Genomic DNA, 17,251 nt, shown 5'->3' with positions numbered 1-17,251 from the left:
TGTGCTCTTGAGATTCTCCAGGGAAGTTAACTAGTAAAGATGGAGCAGGTGGAGGTGGAGGTTGGAGGACTCAACACTTGCACTACTGGATGGTGATTAATCCCCTAATGGGAAGATGTGGAATCTAGGCTTTGGAAAGTCTTTAAGGGACGTGCTCAAGGTCACCCAGCCAGCAGGCGAGTGGCAGCATCCCAGCCCAGGGCTCTTTCTTCATCCAGACTTTGCTTCTAGGAACTGGCTTCAGCCCAGGAGGGTTTGTGTTCAGCTTGATGTACAGAGGCTGTGAGCCTTGAGCTGGCTGTGAACTTGGCAGTGGGAGACAGGCAGGGTGGTACGCTTCACCTGGAAAGCTGGGGTCAGGAGGACTTAGGCCACTGGGCCATTTCCTCCTCCCCTATCCTGGAAACATGGCAGGTGGCCAGCTCTGAGCTGGCCCAGGGACCCATTACCTGCCGCTTCAGCTGCGTTCTGTACCCTGAATGGGTCATGCTCCACTGGCCATATCCCCATCTTGAGGGGAGCTGTGTGGGGAGCTGCGGGGCCCCAGGAGAACCACCTGCCACCCCCTCCCCTGCGCAGAGTGGCTCAGTCAATAAGCAGGTGCGCATCAGGGACTGACTGATGCCCGAAGAAGCTTCACGTGGTGACAGCGCACCTCCCACGAGTGCTCATTTCCCTGGCCTCCCCCCCCCCATTTACTCCACCATCTCATGTGAACCATTTCTTGTAGCCATCTCCTTCCTTACTGGGCTCTCTGTCACCCTCCTCTCCCATAACCCATAACAACTTTCATCTTTTTTTTTAAAATGCCACCTCCTGCTCAAAAATTTTCAATAGCTCCCCATTGCTTCAGTTATAAAATCTAAACTGCTTAGCCCAAGTATATTCAGCAAGGCCAACCAGGTTCTGAGTCCCACCAAGCCCCACCATCAGCCTGCATTTCAGCAAAATTAAACCACTTCTGGGTTCCTAAAGAAACTGGGGTTTCCCTCCTTTGTGTATGCCGATTCCTCTATCTGGGAAACCTTCTCCTCTAAACTACCCTTTGTACTTCTAGACACCTTCAAAACATAATATCCACACCTCTCCCCACAAAGCCTCCTCAACTTTCTAATGGTGAGAATCTCATCCTCCTCTGGGACTCCTGTAGTGGAAAAAAAAAAAAAAAAAAAAAAAAGCCGGCTGGCTCTTGCACTGTGGGTAACTGACCAGCCTTTTAAGCCTTTTCATCTGTAAAGTGGATGTTGCAAAAGTAGCTACTTCATGGCTTGTTGGGAACATGATAAGATGTATAAAGGGTCTCACGCTGGGGGGCCTTGCATACAGTGGCTTCATCATGAGGACTTCCGCTGTGGCCTCTGGGAAATCCTGCCTCACGTTTTGGACACATGCCTCATCACCCCCCCTTGCACGTGAGCTCCTCAGAGAGAGGACCGAGCCTCATTCATCTTTGTATTCCCTCATCATTAAGGACAGCATCTTGCACATTGTGAGTTTTTAATAAATGCTTATTGAATTGTGCTCAGCTGAACAGCCTCAGAGCAGAAGAAATGTACAAGCTCTCCTTGGAGACGAGAGGGAGGTGGGGGGCAGGCACAGCGAGGCAGTTTCATTTTAGTCCTAATAGCACCACTTACAGGAGGGGAAACTGAGGCTCATGGGGGGCTGACTTGGGATCCGAGAGACATTTCTCCAGAGGGAAATCAGGCGTTGGCCCAATCAATGTGCACTTGCATCCCTGGCCACTTTTCTAGAACAGTGGCTCCTATCTCTGGTAATCACCCTGAGGAGATTTTAAACAATAACAAAGCCCAGACTCCCACTAAGAGACGTTGATTTAATTGCTCTGGGTTTGGGCCTGATATCCGCACTGCGTAAAGCTCTCCCAAGTGATTCTTATGTGCAGCCAGGGTTGCTAGAGCAGGGGTCGTCTGAGTAGAGTCCCTGGACCGAGCATCAGCACCATCCAGGACTTGTGAGAAATACAAGTCCCATCCCAGACGCACTGAGCCTGAAGCTCTAGGGCAGGTTTGAACCAGCCCTCCTGGTAATTCCCCTGCCAAACTTTGGGAACCACTGACCAGAAGGTCAGAGTTGGCAAAACCTTAGATGTCATATGGCTCACACTTCCGATTTTGCAAACAAGGAGATGGTTTGTGGCTTGTCCAAGTTCAACACATGTTAATGGCAGGCTAGATCCAGAGCCCAGGTCTGACTCCTAGCACAGTGCTCTTTCCTGCTTGAACACACCAGCCAGGTCCCCACAGCCCCTAACTGGGTCTCGGGTCCCAATTTGAATCGACCTTGAGGGCAGAAGGTACAGCTCAGTGGTAGAGCACATGCTTAGCACGCACAAGGGCCTAGGTTCAATCCCCAGTATCTCCATTTAAAAAAAAAAGTAGACCATGAATCAGCCTTGAACTTTCAGCAGAAGTCAGTGGGTCACTAGCTGCGTAAGCCCAGCTGGTTCAGGGGCATGGAGTCAGGCGCCAGTTAGTGCAGAGAACAGCTGGTGGGTGCAAACTGGCACCACACCTGGCATTACAGGACCTTGCTGAACATCCCTGGAGGCGGAGTTATAAGGACATAAGGGTGTCCTCCAGGCCAAAGTTCTGCAAGAACACAGTTGCATCAGCCACACCCTCTGCCCTCGCCCTCATCTGACCACTTCTGCCTCTTGCCAAGCATAGAGATGGTATTTGTCACATAGGTGTCCAGTAAAATTTCAATAAATGAGTGACTGAATTAATAGTGACCAGTTTTCTCTTCTTGGCAGCAAGGATATTGGGTCAGAGCCTCTCTGAGGCCCTATCTGATTCCACACTTCTAAGCCGGATGACTCCCTCTACAAAGTAACTTGAGGCTTTCTAGTGTATGTAGTTTTTATGCAGATTTGAAAAAGGGACCTCCTCCAGGCAAAGGCAGCCCCTCTCTGAGGCTCACAGATTTGCGAGGGGAAAAGCACAAGCTAAATTTCCTTAGCTGAGTGCCCTTGAGCAGTGAGCAACCTGTACAACCCTACAGGGCAGCCCTTGGTGACTTTTTTTTCAGGGAGCAGTGATGACCAGGAGGACGTGATCATTCTACTAGATTGGGCCAAACTGAGGGTGTAGCCAGAAAAGAAACAACCAGGGTGGACCAGAGACTTTAATCATAATAAGGACTATTTAGGCAGCCCCCTACTCCTTACAGGCACTGGGCTGGTCCCTGAAACTACAGGAACCCATTTTAACCAGGCCACAACCCTATGTGGAGGTGGCAATAGGAGCTTCATTTGTAAATGGGAAAACTGAGGCTGGGAGGGACCCAAATGGCTTAAAGACACCTGGGCAAGGAAGTGACAGAATTTGCACTGGAATTAAGTCTGTTTGATGGCAGTGGCTGCCTGTGGGTAGAATTTGCTCTCAGCAACAGCAAGAGCAACAACCACAGCTGCCTGTGTGTATGAAGAAGATCATGGCCATGATCTCCATGTAGGGTCCCTGTGAAGTAAGCAGGGAAGGGTTTTTGTCCCATTTTACAAATGACAGAACTGAAGCTCAGAAACGTACGGTGCCTTACCCAAAGTCACTTGATTAGTAAGAGGCAGAACTTGAACTGTAAAATATCTAGGTCTTTGAACAACTAGTCTTTTGATCCTTTTAGGATACCCTGTTGGCTTCTTAAGGCTTGGCTTGAATGTGCTATCACAGGCCCTCTCATCTATGCACCCACCCTTCATCATCATCATCATCATCGTCATCATTGTCTTCACTGTCTCCTCCATCATCATCATCATCTCCCTCTCCATCATCATCTCCCTCTCCATCATCATCTCCATCATCATCACTTCCATCATTTCCTCCATCATCGTCTCTGTCGTCATATCTGTCATCATCGTCATTGTCATCATCATCATCTCCCAAGCTCACAGAACTTCTGCTCATCTCTAGATGTTTATTGGGCCCCTTGACCTTGGCTTGGTGTGGTCCAGATGGAGACACTTCAGATGGCAGCCCAACTTCCTTTAGCTTTGTCCTTTGGACAGGACTCCGCAGGTGTCTTCTCCATCCTCTATCACATCTGATCCTCCCACAGCCCCAGGAAACATGTGAAGGAGAAACTGAGGCTGGATAGGACTTCCGGTCTGATATTTATCAACTGCTTCCCTTAGGCCAGGCTCAAGTTGGGGGCACAGGTCCTGTTCTAAGTGTGCTGCACAATGAACTCATTTCACTTTCTCAGCAAGACTTAGTATCCCCATTTTCTAGACGAGGAAACTGAGGCTCAGAAAGGTGAACTAACTGGGCCAAGGTCACTCAGCTCTCACTGGGAGCCTGAGCCTGTCTGGGACTCTGAAGCCAGTGCTCACTCTGTCGTAGGAAGTTCCCTTCAGTACAGCCTTCTGACTGCCCTTCTGAGGGTAACACCTTCTGATTCTGAGTGGGAATCTGCCCTGGGCCCCTTTAACCAGAGGGGGCCAAAGCCCCTGGGAGTTAGCACAGCCCTCGGGATTCTGACAGCCAGCTTGGCCACTGGCCTAGGACCTCTTGTCTACAGAGGAGTGCCTGTAAACCCTCCATTCAAGAGAAACTGAGGAGGCCAGATTCACAGAGGCTCAGCCGAACTCTGTGCAACTTGGTGGCCTGGTCCCAGGTTCCACCTCCATCTCCAGCATTACTCCCTGAGCAATGGGGCAGAGAGGTGCCTTGGCTCTCACTTCTTCCATCAGCACCCTGTCCCCCCACCCCCCATCACCATGGTCCACCCCTTTATTCACCCTTATGAGCCAGATGTGGTAGGAAGGACACAGACTTAGCCACCAAACAATCTTGCACTCAAATCCTGTCTCTGCCTCTCACCTTATCTTGACCTTGGACAAGCTAGTTCTCTGCTTGATGGCAACTACCTCAGTTGCCTCATCTGTCAAATGGGCTATTGGGAGGGCTCATTCATTCCATCATCCAGTCATTCAACAAACACAAAACACTGAGCTAGAGCCTACAGTCTAGCAGAGAAGGGAGAGAGCCTGAGATTTGAGGAATGCATTGGAGTTTATCAGAGGAAGAGTGTTTCAAGCAGATGGAACAGGACATGCAAAGGCCTGGAGGAGAAAGAGTGGCTCATTCACAGAACAGAAATATACCAGATTGGCTGCAAAATAGCACAAGAGGAGGCTCAAAATGAAAGCAGGGACCAGACACACTGAGCAGCACTTGGCACACAGTAGGCACTCAATCAGTGTGAGTTGCCTTCCCCTGAGCCAGAGCCCAACCCCAAGCCCCAGGTGCAGAGATTGCAGGGAGTCTATTTCCGCTCCTGGTCGGCACCCGGCACTTCTGCTAATGCCACATAATACAGTGCGCTCATTACCTCCGAGTGCTGAGCGGGGAAGCAGGGGGTAGAGGTTTGCCAGCTACCTCGGATCTGCCAGAAATAGAATCTGATGTTCCAGGATGCTAATGACAGTGGCTTTGGTATATTTCTCTTTCCTTTTTGCGACCTCCAGCCACTGGGGTTGTTTGAAAAAGAGGAAAGCAGAGTAGTGGAAGACAGGCCGAGCCAGCTGTGCAGAATCCCAGCTCCAGCCCCACGCAGAGGGACAGTGAGCCTCGCTCTACACTCTAAACAAGCTTCCCTAAAGTTGTGCATAAGCCAGATTTGTGTGAATCATATCTTTTTCATCTGAGTGCCATGATCCCTATCAAGTTCTTGAGGAAGTTTGTCTGCAAATAGGGCCACCTACGATCCCTCCCAGCAAGAGTTGTTGATTTCCACCCTACTGGAGTCGGGGGGACTGCGTGCCAGTGTGACCTGCTTTGAACGTCAGAATGTGGCACAAGTGACTCTGTGCCACGTCCAGGGCTTGGCCTTGAGAGGCCTGGAAGTTTCTGCTTTCACTCTCTCAGAATCCAGCCACCATGTCGTAAGGAAACCCAGGCTGTCCTAGGGGAATGGGAGACCAGATAGTGACAAAGGCCATGTGGAGGATGAGCGTCCAGGTGACCAGCCCTTCTAGAACCTTCCAGCCCCAAGCAGAATGCAGCTGCACGTGTGTCCAGTCTATCTCGTCCCTTGGCTGGCCCCTGGCACTCCTCTGGTCTAGTCCACGTGAAGTAGGAGCCCCGTCCGGCCTACCAGAGAGCATGAGGAATTGTAAAACCATTTTTATCTTAAGCCACCAAGTTTTGGGATGGTTTGTTATATAACAAAAGACAACAGAAATAGATCCGTTTGCTTTTTGTCTTATAACCCTCAGTTTTGACCACAGTGTCTGCAAGGATGCACAGGCTCATCCAATACCAGAAAGAAAACCCAGGTTCTTCTGAGCCAAACATGAACATCCAATGAGTACTAATTTTTCTCACCAAGTCGCTTTTTGTTCCAGATCAAGGACGCCATAGAAGACAGTTTGAGTGTCCCTTCTGCTTCTCAATTCCTTCTTCCTGCTCACCCCACCCCACCAAGTCCTGTGATCTTTTTAACCCCACCCTCCCCTGGGATCCTGGCGCAATTTTGGAAAAGATGTACAAGAACTATGAGTTCCTGAGTGTCTTCTAGAATATTCTTAGCCTTGTGTTCTAAGCACAGGCTTTACGTCTTACAGATTCTTCAGAGGCTACGAGACACGTGAAACCCTTGTCTTGCTAATACCAGCCAACTTTCATGACATAATGAGTGTGTTGGCGTGCTTAAAAAATCTTTCTCCTTGCTCTCTTTTAGGGGAGGGAGTGAGAGAACACCCTGCCTGGCCACAGGAAGAATAAGGGGGAAAAGGAGGGCCCTGTGCCCTTCCCCCAGGAACCACATGCTCCTGCAGTCTCAAATGTGACCGGGGGAGGGTATAGCTCAGTTGTAGAGCATATGCTTAGTGTGCACGAGGTCCTGGGTTCAACCCCCAGTACCTCCATTAAAAATACCAAAAAAAACAGAATGTGACCACTTCTCAGAGATGCCACAATGAATGCCAAGCCCTGGAGCTCAGAGGCGGGTCTGCTCCTCATCCACAGGAGAAGTTTCAGTTACAAAGTGCTTCTCTGCCTGGCTCAAACTCACACCCCAGCCTCGGGGTATCTGCCTCGTGGAGGTTCTATTGGGTGAATAGATGAGTGACTGCACCTCCCGAGAGAATGGTGGGATATGGAGTAAATGAATGAAAAGGTAAATGTGTGGAGACCCAGTGACTGCTACCATAGTCAATTTACCTGCGAGGCCAGCACGTCCTGTCCCATTCCACAGCCTTGATCCACATACCTTACAGCTACAACTTCTGCCTCTTTGCTGGGCCATGGGGCCATCTCACTCCATGTGGGAAAATGTCTTCTAGCCACTTTCTCCTACTTTCTCCCCCTTTCATCCAAGGCTGCATTAGGATTATTCAACTATAAGCCATAGAAAACCCAAAAGAAAAGTGGATTAAACCAGAGAGTTTGTTTCTTGTTCGAGTCAATGAATTCTGGAGGTGAGAGGGCTGATGTTTTACAGGGCCAGAGATCCAGGCTGCTTCTAGCTTTCTCTTCCACCATCCCTGGGCTCCATCTCATCCTCATGGTCTAAAATGGCTGCTCAAGGCTAGCCATCACTTCACAATCTAATAAGCAGAAGACGGGGTGAAGAAGGGCATGCTCCTTTTCTCTAAGGATATCTCCTAAAAATTGGCCAGAATTGAGTCACATGGCTATGCCAGGCTACAAGGAAGACTAGAAAAGATGTCCTTTATTCTGAGTGATCTTGTATCCTGCTAAATTTGGGATTCTGTAAGGAAAAAGAAGAGAACTGACATTGGAGGGTCATCCAGTAGGCTCCGCCACAAAGGCTAAGAGAGCCATTACATGGAAGCCCACTTGGGCCTGCCATTATCCAGAGCAGGGTATGGCACATAATAGGTGCTCATCTAGTCAGTAAATACAAATATATTCAAGCATCTGCTACATGCCAGGCACTGATCTACCTGCTGGAGACAGAATGGAGAACCAAACAGGCAAAATTCTGGTCCCAACGAGCTGATGTTGTAGAACGAAGAGGGGATAGTCAATCGCTATAACATAGGATAAACATAGTAACTGTAATATAGTAAATATATAATACAATAAAAAAAAGTCAGTGAGTAATTAGTACTTTGAAGACAGAGGACATGGGGCAGGCATGTGAGAGAGAGTGATGAGGCTCTACTGTGGACAGGAGTTCAGGAAGGTGCGTTTCTGCAGAATGAGGCAAGGGGGCCAGCCAGATGACCCTCTGCAGGAAGAGCATTCTAGGCAGAAGGAACAGCAAGTACAGATGCTCTGAGGCAGGCATGTGCATGGTGCATCCACAGGGAAGCAAGCAAGCTCCTGAGAGTGGGAATGGGTAAGTTAAGAAGTGAAGGCAAGAATAAATGAATGAATGGTGAATAGGATATGTCCAGGCAGAAGCAACTTTGGGCTGCACACCAGGAGGTGTAAGTTCAAGCTGCTCTCAGTCACACTCTGTCTCTGGCTGATAGTGGGGCCTTGTTGAATGTCAGTTTCCTCCTCTACAAAATTGGGATAATATGATTCCTTGCCTACCTGTTCATGCGGATCAAATGCAACAAGCACTTGGGATCAAATAAAGCAGATTTTATCTGTGGGCTCTGAGTATTGCCATGATTATCACAAAGCCACATTCAGACAACTTCCTGCTCAAAGATGGCCAGGAAAGAGTCCCTTTTGACTCTACCCTGATGACAGGGTGTCTCAGGAGACTCCTCAAGGTGGTGGCCCCATACCTTCCCCTGAGGATCCCCCTCCCTGCTCCCTCCCCCACGTCCCCTCCCCCCAGCCTTTCTCCAGCATCTCCTGGTGCCCTCTCTGGGCCAGACCCCTTGCAGGCAGCCCCTGCTCTCCAAATGCCTGAGTTCACTGTGAAAACAGACCCCAAAACGGGTAGTGATACTAGAGCTTGTGTGGAGGTCCGTGCACATTGCGTGGGAGCACTGAGGAGGGAGCATCTAAATCTGCCCAGCGGAGCAAGATCCGAGGCTAGACCACGGAAGGGGGCTGCTGGGCTAGGAATCGGGCCTGAGTCTAGTTCCAGCTCAGTTCCCAACTCACTGTGTGACCTTGGGCACACCGCCTACATTCCAGACCTCAGTTTCATCTGCAAAAAGAGATGGTGACTGTACACCCTTGCGATCTCCCATGCGGTGCTCCTGCCAACTCTGAAGCTGTGCTCGCCCCGAAGTGTGCAGACAAGAAAAGAGAAGCCTTGGTGCTATCCGTTAGGAGATTATATAACGGAGAAGAGCCCAGCCTCCCACTCTGCCCAGCCGTGCAACGGGCTCACTCCCTGTTCGGCAAGTGTTCAGCAGAGGTGGGGATGCCTTAGAGAGAATCTCAAAGCCTCTTGCAACAGATTCCGGGAGCCTAGGAATAGTTCTAGGGCAACAGAAGTTCAGACGCAGTAAGATACCCAATTCCAAAGCCGCGATGCCAAGAAGTTCCTGGAGGCTGGGCTGTCTGCAGGAGGTTTCTGCAGGAGGCGGGACTGAATGGGTGAAGGCGGTCCAGGTGGGGAAAACTTCCAACAGTCTTGCTGTCAGACAGTCTGACCTTGGCCGAGTCCCTGAGCCACCCCAAGCCTCAGTTTCCCCATCTGTAAAACCAGCAAGTTGAGAATTAGAGAGAGTTCATAAAGGCTAGCTCAGGGCTGAGCACACAGCAGGCCCTCAGTCATCAGCAGTTTCTTGTTCTGTTGTGTTCACCAGAAGGATGCGCACGCTCCTCCCGGCTCGTGACCATGGAGTCCTGGATCTCTCCGCCCAAGCCCAGGGAAGCCACCTGCTCTCTGTCATCTTGAAACCGGTCCCAGACCTGGTTTCTCTCTCCCTCTTGCCTGACAAGCCCCCAGAATCACTCCTGGCTTTTTCCTTCCTCATTTTCCCCTGGGGGCCTTTTAATTTCTTCCTCTGTATCATAAACACAAAACAAGTGTTTAAACGTCTGCCTCAAAGGCAATCTGGGAAGCGGAGCAACTCTTACATAAAGACCAGATGAAGCCCACGCTCGCCAGAAGGGCCATCTGGAAGCTCACTCTGCCACCCATCCCTCCCTCCCTCCCTCCACTTGGGAACCACTGTTAGTTCATAATTAAGGACTGTGACGAGGAGCTGGAGGGAGCAGCCATGATGGGGAGCCTAATGTAGGTCAATCGCCCAGTTGCCCCAGACTTAGGGTGGCCACTGCTGCGAGCCAGAGCTCACCATCCCTGCCCGGCCACTTCCCACGTCCGTGATCCTCCCACCTGGGGTCCTGGCAGTAGAGTAGGAGCCCTGCTGGGGCAGCGATGCTAGAGTAAAGGGCGTAAAGCTTAGTGGATACTCTCCCGGGTGCTGGGGACAGACAGCCTGGGTGTGGCTCTCAGCACCACCACTCTAGGTATGTCACTGGGCCTCTCTGAACTTGTTTCCTCATCTGCAAATTGGGAATAACACCCATACCCACTTTATAGGTTTGTCATCACGATTCATTGAGATCATGCCTGCAAAGTGCTTAGTTTAGGGTCTGTTTTATAAAAAAAAAAAAAGATTATTGTCATTAGGGAAACTGAGTGGCCCAGCTGGGCTGGGGAGGGGCCCACATCCCAGGAGTGTGGCACACAGTCGGGAAACAGCGTTAGGTTGTGTTGTACAGGATGAAAATTCAAAGTTGGGCTAATAGCAACATTGAGTGGACAGTCTTAACCTTGACCAGCTACTGAGTTCCCACCTTACTAGTAAACCATTAGCTGAATACAAACAATTTTTTAAAGAAAATGATCACTAAATTAGCAGTGTTAAAAACGGCTCAGATGGCCTGCAGAAGTATAAGCCATGTCTCTGAGGACAGATAATGGAAGACCTTCATCTCTTCAAACTCTAACATGAACATGGGGTCAAACAGATCTGGCCTCTCCTTGTTCAGTCATTAACTAGCTGGCTGACCTTTCTCTGGGCCACCTACCACCTGCCCTCTCTGCTGCTCAGGATTCTGATGAGACCAACAGGGACAATATAGATACAAGCAGCTTCTAGAAAAGTACTGTGTGGTGTGCAAATGCTGGCTGGTTTTTACTAGTGACGGCTTGCCATTACTCAGTCAACGTTATCATGATGCTAGTTTGGATTTGTGAAAACCCAGCTCACCTGTAGTTTGCAAGCACACAGCGTGCACATGTATGCACACATGTGTGGGCTCGGGCACACTCATACGACGTGAGCAGGGTCTGCAGAGTGTCGACGGCGGTGAGTTCCGTTTGGGATTACTAGGAATGGTGAATCTCGTGGAGAGCCTAGAAGAGCTCCTGGGGACCATACCAGAAGCAGGACCCTGGCAGCGGCACCCCCTAGCAGCAGGCAGTGCTCACCACCGGGGGAGCTGGACACATCCTCTTCCCCCCACCTCCCCGATCCCCACCTACCAGCTGGAAGCGGGAGGAGGCTGCTCCCTCTGGGCTGGCCTCTGTCTCCCACCCCCCATGCCCTGGTTATCCAAAGAGACAGATACGTGCATCCAGAGCCAGTCCTGCAGAACGACCAAGGCCAGCGCTGGCCCCAGGCTGCAGGTGTCTGTTGCTACTGAATAAATCATGATGGGGCCCAATCAAGCATCTTCCCCCAGAGGAGCGCTCTCTGCCTCCCAGATGCTGTCTCCCCGGGGAAGCCAGGTGGCACCGATGTGACTGTTCTTCAACAGATGGCGAGCAGGGGCAAGCCTTCCACCTGGTCAGGTTTACGTTTCCCAAGCTGGAACCAGCCTTTGCACTGATCTGCGAGAAGCCAGGCAGACTGCCCCTCTGCCCATGCTGCTTTCTGGCTCAGAAGCCCCCCGAGGCTCCCCACCACCCTCAGGAGGCCCCCCACACCCTTACCAACCCCTTCTCCTGCTAGTCTCCTAAATGAACTTCTGCTACAGTTCCCCCAGCATTCTTACAGCCTCTTAAAACGCTCTGCGTGTGGCCATCTCCTTGGCTTGGCTGGTGCCATCCACTCCGCCAGTGGTCTCCTTTCCCATCTCTAAAGCCCACCCGGGGTGCGGAACATAGCTCAGTGGTAGAGCTCATGCTCAGCATGCACAAAGTCCTGGGTTCAATCCCCAGTCCTTCCATTTAAAAATAAATAAACAGATAAATAAATAAAAAATAAAACCCATCCTGTTCCCAGGCCATTCCAAGGGTCACACCCACAAGGCTGGGTTTTATCAGCTGAGCTCCACGTGCCATCAGTCACTCTTGACTCTAAGCCTGTCTGGGGCAGTGCCTCACCCAGGGCCAGCTCACGGGCCCCTCCACCAGCCCCCATGGTCCCCACATGTCCTCGTCATAGTATTCTGTACACTTCATCTTAACTTCCAGTTTACTCAGCCTATCCTCCCCAGGACCAGAGTTCCACAAGGGCAGGGACATGTCCCTGTTCTCCAACAGCGTCTCTGTCCATCTCCTTTGTATGCCCAGGGCCTAGAATAAACCCGCGATCCTGAATGAATGAAAGGAAGAGAGAAAGAAAGAATAGATGTATTATGCGTCTCGATGAAAGCCGCATATCTCCAGACTCCTCCAGTTCATCGAATCTCTATTGAAGAAACCCTGAAGCCAGCACGACTTCCTATTATTATCTTTTATTCCATCCTTTATATCAGGATCCTTGTCTGAAATCCTTGTCTGAAATTGCTTCCAGGATCCTTGGGAGCAGTTTTAACTCAATTCCAGAAAAGATAAATAGCTTATGCCTGACCACGATGAGTAAATAACTCTTAGATTATCTATTTTTGCCCCAGTTTCTTACGTTGACAAGGCAATCATGCTGATGTGGCGTTGCACGGATCCAGTCATTCCTTTTCTAAGATGACCTTTAGAATGTTACACATTTTCATGCAGAGAAACTCAGTTAAACTCTGGAGCTTACTCTAGGTATCACATGTCTTTGAATATGCTTTGGCCAAAAGTAACAAAATCTGAGAGAACCAGATAAGAAAGATGGAGGATTAATTACTCATCTTGGCTGAGCGCTGCTGGCGAGTGGGGCATGATTCATTTTCTCAAGAAGGAGGGGAGGAGGATGGGAGACAGACGGACAGGGGGAGGGGAGGACAAAAACACGGACAGACACAGAGGGAGACAAGGGGAGGGGAGAGGAGAAATGATCCGGACTGTCTATGGGACATCCTGCTCTCCCATCGATGGGAATCTGGGCTCTTCCGGCCCGGCTGGCAGTAACAGCTAGAGCAATGTTTATAGGCTTTCTCACCTCTGTCACATGTGTCCCACTGTCACCTCCTGGAGAGCTTCGACGTCCATCCTCTCATGCGATCATCCAACCTTAGGGCTGTGAGGGAGCAGATCTACCATCTTGAATCTCAGCATACTCCCCAACGGCCTGTCCCTCCTGTGCTGGCCTGGACCCGGCAACAGGCAGCCACTGGCTCCCCTCTAAGCAGCCCATTCTGACCTCAACCAGCTCCGTGGTTAGAAAGTGTGCACGGTGGAAAGCAAGCCTAGGGGCTTTGGAGCCAAACCTGAGCTCCGCCTCTGGATGACTTTGAGCCATGACCTTGTTCTTTCTGGGCTTCTGTCTCCTGGGCTGGGAAATGGGGGCTTGGCGGGGTCCCCCTCAGGTAGGGCAGGGGATGAGAGAAGCATTGCAGATTTTAGGAGTGCAGGCTTCTGGGTGGGCAGAGCTGGGCTCAAGTTCTGGTGCTGCCACTTTCGAGATAGGTGACCTCAGACACAGTGCTGAACCTTCATGAGCCTCAGTTTGCCCATCTGGAAAAGGGGGATGATAACAGCACCTCTCATAGGATCATTGTGAAGAATAAACAAAACCAAGTAGGGGGTTGGGGGGATAGGTTAGTGGTAGAGTGTGTGCTTGGTGTGCGCAAAGTCCTGGGTTCAATCCCCAGTACCTCCATTAAGGGGAAAAGTTAAAAATAAATGAATAATGAAAAATTCAAAACTATATTAAAAAAATAAATAAATGAAACCAAGTAGCTCAGGACTAAGGGAAAGTAGTGATACTGGCCAACACTCACACAGCACTTACTAAACACTATTTGCAAGGCTCTCTTCTGGGATCGATACATGTGTGTATGTGTATGCACGTGCCGTAATCCTCACAGCTACTCGTCAGTTAGATAATGTTATCATCTCTAGTTTACAGATGAGGAAACTGAGACCCAGAGACGGGAAGGAACTCACACAGCTGGTTAGTGGCAGAGCCAAGATTCAAACCCAGGCTGTCTGGCTCCAGACACTGGGTCCTCACTCTTAACCTTCACAGCCTCTCAGCAAGGACTTCATAAAACTTAGCTGTTTCTCGGCCGTACCCAGACACACTGCTTCATGCAAGCTCACTTCCCCAAGGCCCTCGTATGGAATTGTAATCTTTCCTCTTATAGTGTCTGCTCGCTTGTCCCCAGGACCTGTCTCTAAGCATCTCTTCTCCATGGCTCATCACACCCGTTCTGCTGCCTGGAAGTTGATTAGCCAATTTCCCATGAACCCCTTCTCCAGGCTAACCTTTGTCACTGTTCCCAATGGGAACTCTCATTGATTCGTCATTCATAAATGTGTATTAAAGACCCTCTGTGTGCCAGGCACTGGGCTGAGTACAACACAGTGCCGGATCTCTCTGTCCTCCAGCAGATGAACTAGGGGGCCCCAGTCCCATGCTGATAACTCCTGTGGGACCCTCCCCAGTTTCGCTACATTCCTCTAAATGCTGGGGTGAAGAAATCAGCCCAGCACTGCTTTGAGCCTTCACAGCCACCCTGGGAAGTGGGCGAGACAGCAATTATCATTCCCTTGTGAACAATGAGGTCACAGAGGCACAGAGAGGGGAAGTAACTTGCCCAAGGCCACACAGCAAGTCCAGGTTTCACGGATCCACACATCTGACATCAGCCTTCTAACTCTCAGTGTGACACTTACCCTGGATTTGGGGGAGGGAGGAGCAGGAGCTTTTCTGAGGAAGGGGAGCGTCAGCAGGACCTTGGAATTCTGGGTATCCCCACCTACTGGGATTTGTCGGACCTGGCCAGTGGAAGCAAAATAACTGCTTGCTTCAATTTTTCCCCCAACTCAGTGGACTTAGGGGAAACGTGATGCTCTACCCCTCGTCTGAAAAACATAAAAGCTAAAAAAAAAAAACAAACCCTGAGAAGTTAAAATTAGTTTTCCACCTTCTTCTGCCCCAGAAAGAGCTAACAAATCACCTGGAAGGAACAATTTCTTTTCTGGGAGTGGAGAGGTGTGCTGGCAGGGGGTGTCAAGGTTGGGGCCTGGAGGGTTTTCTCCCCACCCCCATTTTTCGTTTCCCACAGAGAAGGCACAGCACTTTATTCTATTTTAATATTAAAAGTCAAGAGAGAGGTGTTTCTGCTGCAGGCCTGGTCTCCCTCCCCTGCCCCCCTGACAGTTTCAAGCACTGGGGGCTCAGCACATGGCTGGTGGGGAGTCCTGCGGGTCATGTGTCTGGAAATTAAAGCAGCAGCGCCAAGAGCGAGAGGGGCTGCCAGGAAGTGGGGAGAGCTCAAGCCTCCAGGTTCAGTCCCCAGCCCTGCCCTGACTCTGTGGACTGTGAGCCCTCCTTTCCCCTGGCTGGGCCTCAGTCTCCTCATCTGTAAAGTGGGGCTCCTACTGCTTACTTGAGGGAGATTGGGTGAGATGGGGAAGGGAGGAGAAGGGACCCCCTCCCCCTTAAATGGATGCTGTCTCTGAAGTAGTCAGCCGCCAGGCAGGGGGCAAGGGCAGAGTCATGGTCCATGGACCACTTATGAGGTTGCACATCTTCCAGATGTGGAGAAACGGAAGCTGGAGTAGCCAGCAATGCTGGTATTCAAGCTCAAGTCTCAGTCACTGCAGGGCCCAAGGTCTTTCCAAACAGCCCATCCGACTGCACTTTGCAAACTCTTTGCCTTTAGAATGTGAAGAATGTGAATGACCGTTACCAGGATCGCTCTAGAGAAGCAGCCCGAGCTCCACGGCTGCCCTTTGTGCTGCCTCTTAAAGGAGCCAGGCCAAGGGGGGCCCCCTTCCCAGCTCCCATCCACCCCTGTGTCCCCACGCACAGAGATGCTCCTCCTGCATTTCAGCGCCCTGTGCAGCAGGGGTGCTCCTGCACATCCACCTTACACACAGAAACTGCCCACAGACAATGACAGAGGGAGCAGGGGATGGCAGTTTCCATAGCAACACTGGGTTTCTCATTCCCGGTACAGAAAATGCCAAAGCAGGGTTGGGGAGGTGCAGTCCCCTCTCTTGTTGGAAAAGAGCCTCTCCTCCCTCGCCTGCCCCCACCATCTCCACCTTGCTTGGTCTTGTCCAGACAAGGAAAGCTGGGGGGAGGGCTCTGGGACACGTGGACCCACAAAGACTATCAAACTTGACTCTGAATGACAGACCCAACGAGGGGCTGAGGACAGCCTGAGGGAGACTTCAGTTGGTTTTGACCTTGTGCAGAGGGAGTTGGGGAGAGAAAAAGGCAGGGAGGGAGAAAGGACAAAACTGTCCTTCACACCCCCCATCCAGGGAGAGGACTGTCCATAAAAAGAGACCCCTGTCAATGCACAGAGGCTGCCGGGTACCCCGGGGGAATGCTGGCTCTCATTACAGCCAAGGGTCTGGATTGAGATCAGCTGGACCTGAGGATCAGTCCAGACCTTGGCACTGATTTGAAGTGTGGTCTTTGCTCTCTTTGAGCCTGAGTGTATTCATCTGGAAAATGGGAGAAGTCAGAGAATCCAGCCCCCGTGCTGCAATGCTGGGTGCCTCGGAGTGCATCAGATGATGTTCATTCTTACTGCTTTGTTATTATTATTAATAATAACATTGACATCTGAACACCTCAGCCTGTCAGGGAACCTTCCACATTCCTCCATTCTACTCTGATCACTCACCCGCCTCTATGAAAACCCTCTGGCCCAGCCAGGCCAGCTGCTCTGCCCCCTGCCTGTGGCCTCAGCTGCATCAGAAGGGTGGTTTGGGAGAGCAGCCTCACACCAAAGTGCAGCGCCACCTCCCAGCCTTTGCTCACGTGGCCCCTCTTGTCTGAAGTTTCTTCCCCATGTTCCCCTGTTTCAAATCCTCCCTAATTACATCTCCCTCCCCCAGGAAGTCTTCTCAGCCCACAGGGATCTTGTCCTCGCCCGAGCCCACCTTGTTCCTTGATCTCAACTCTAACCATATGTTACCTGGGAGCACCTGTCCTTCAGAAAGAACCACATTCCCCAGTGCTTTGGGGCGAGCTGCAATAGCATTTGTCAGCCACGTCCTGAGTGTT

The sequence above is a fragment of the Camelus ferus genome, chromosome 12, assembly GCF_009834535.1.
Source record: "Camelus ferus isolate YT-003-E chromosome 12, BCGSAC_Cfer_1.0, whole genome shotgun sequence".
Classification (NCBI taxonomy): domain Eukaryota; kingdom Metazoa; phylum Chordata; class Mammalia; order Artiodactyla; family Camelidae; genus Camelus; species Camelus ferus.
This window is presented reverse-complemented; position numbering follows the sequence as displayed.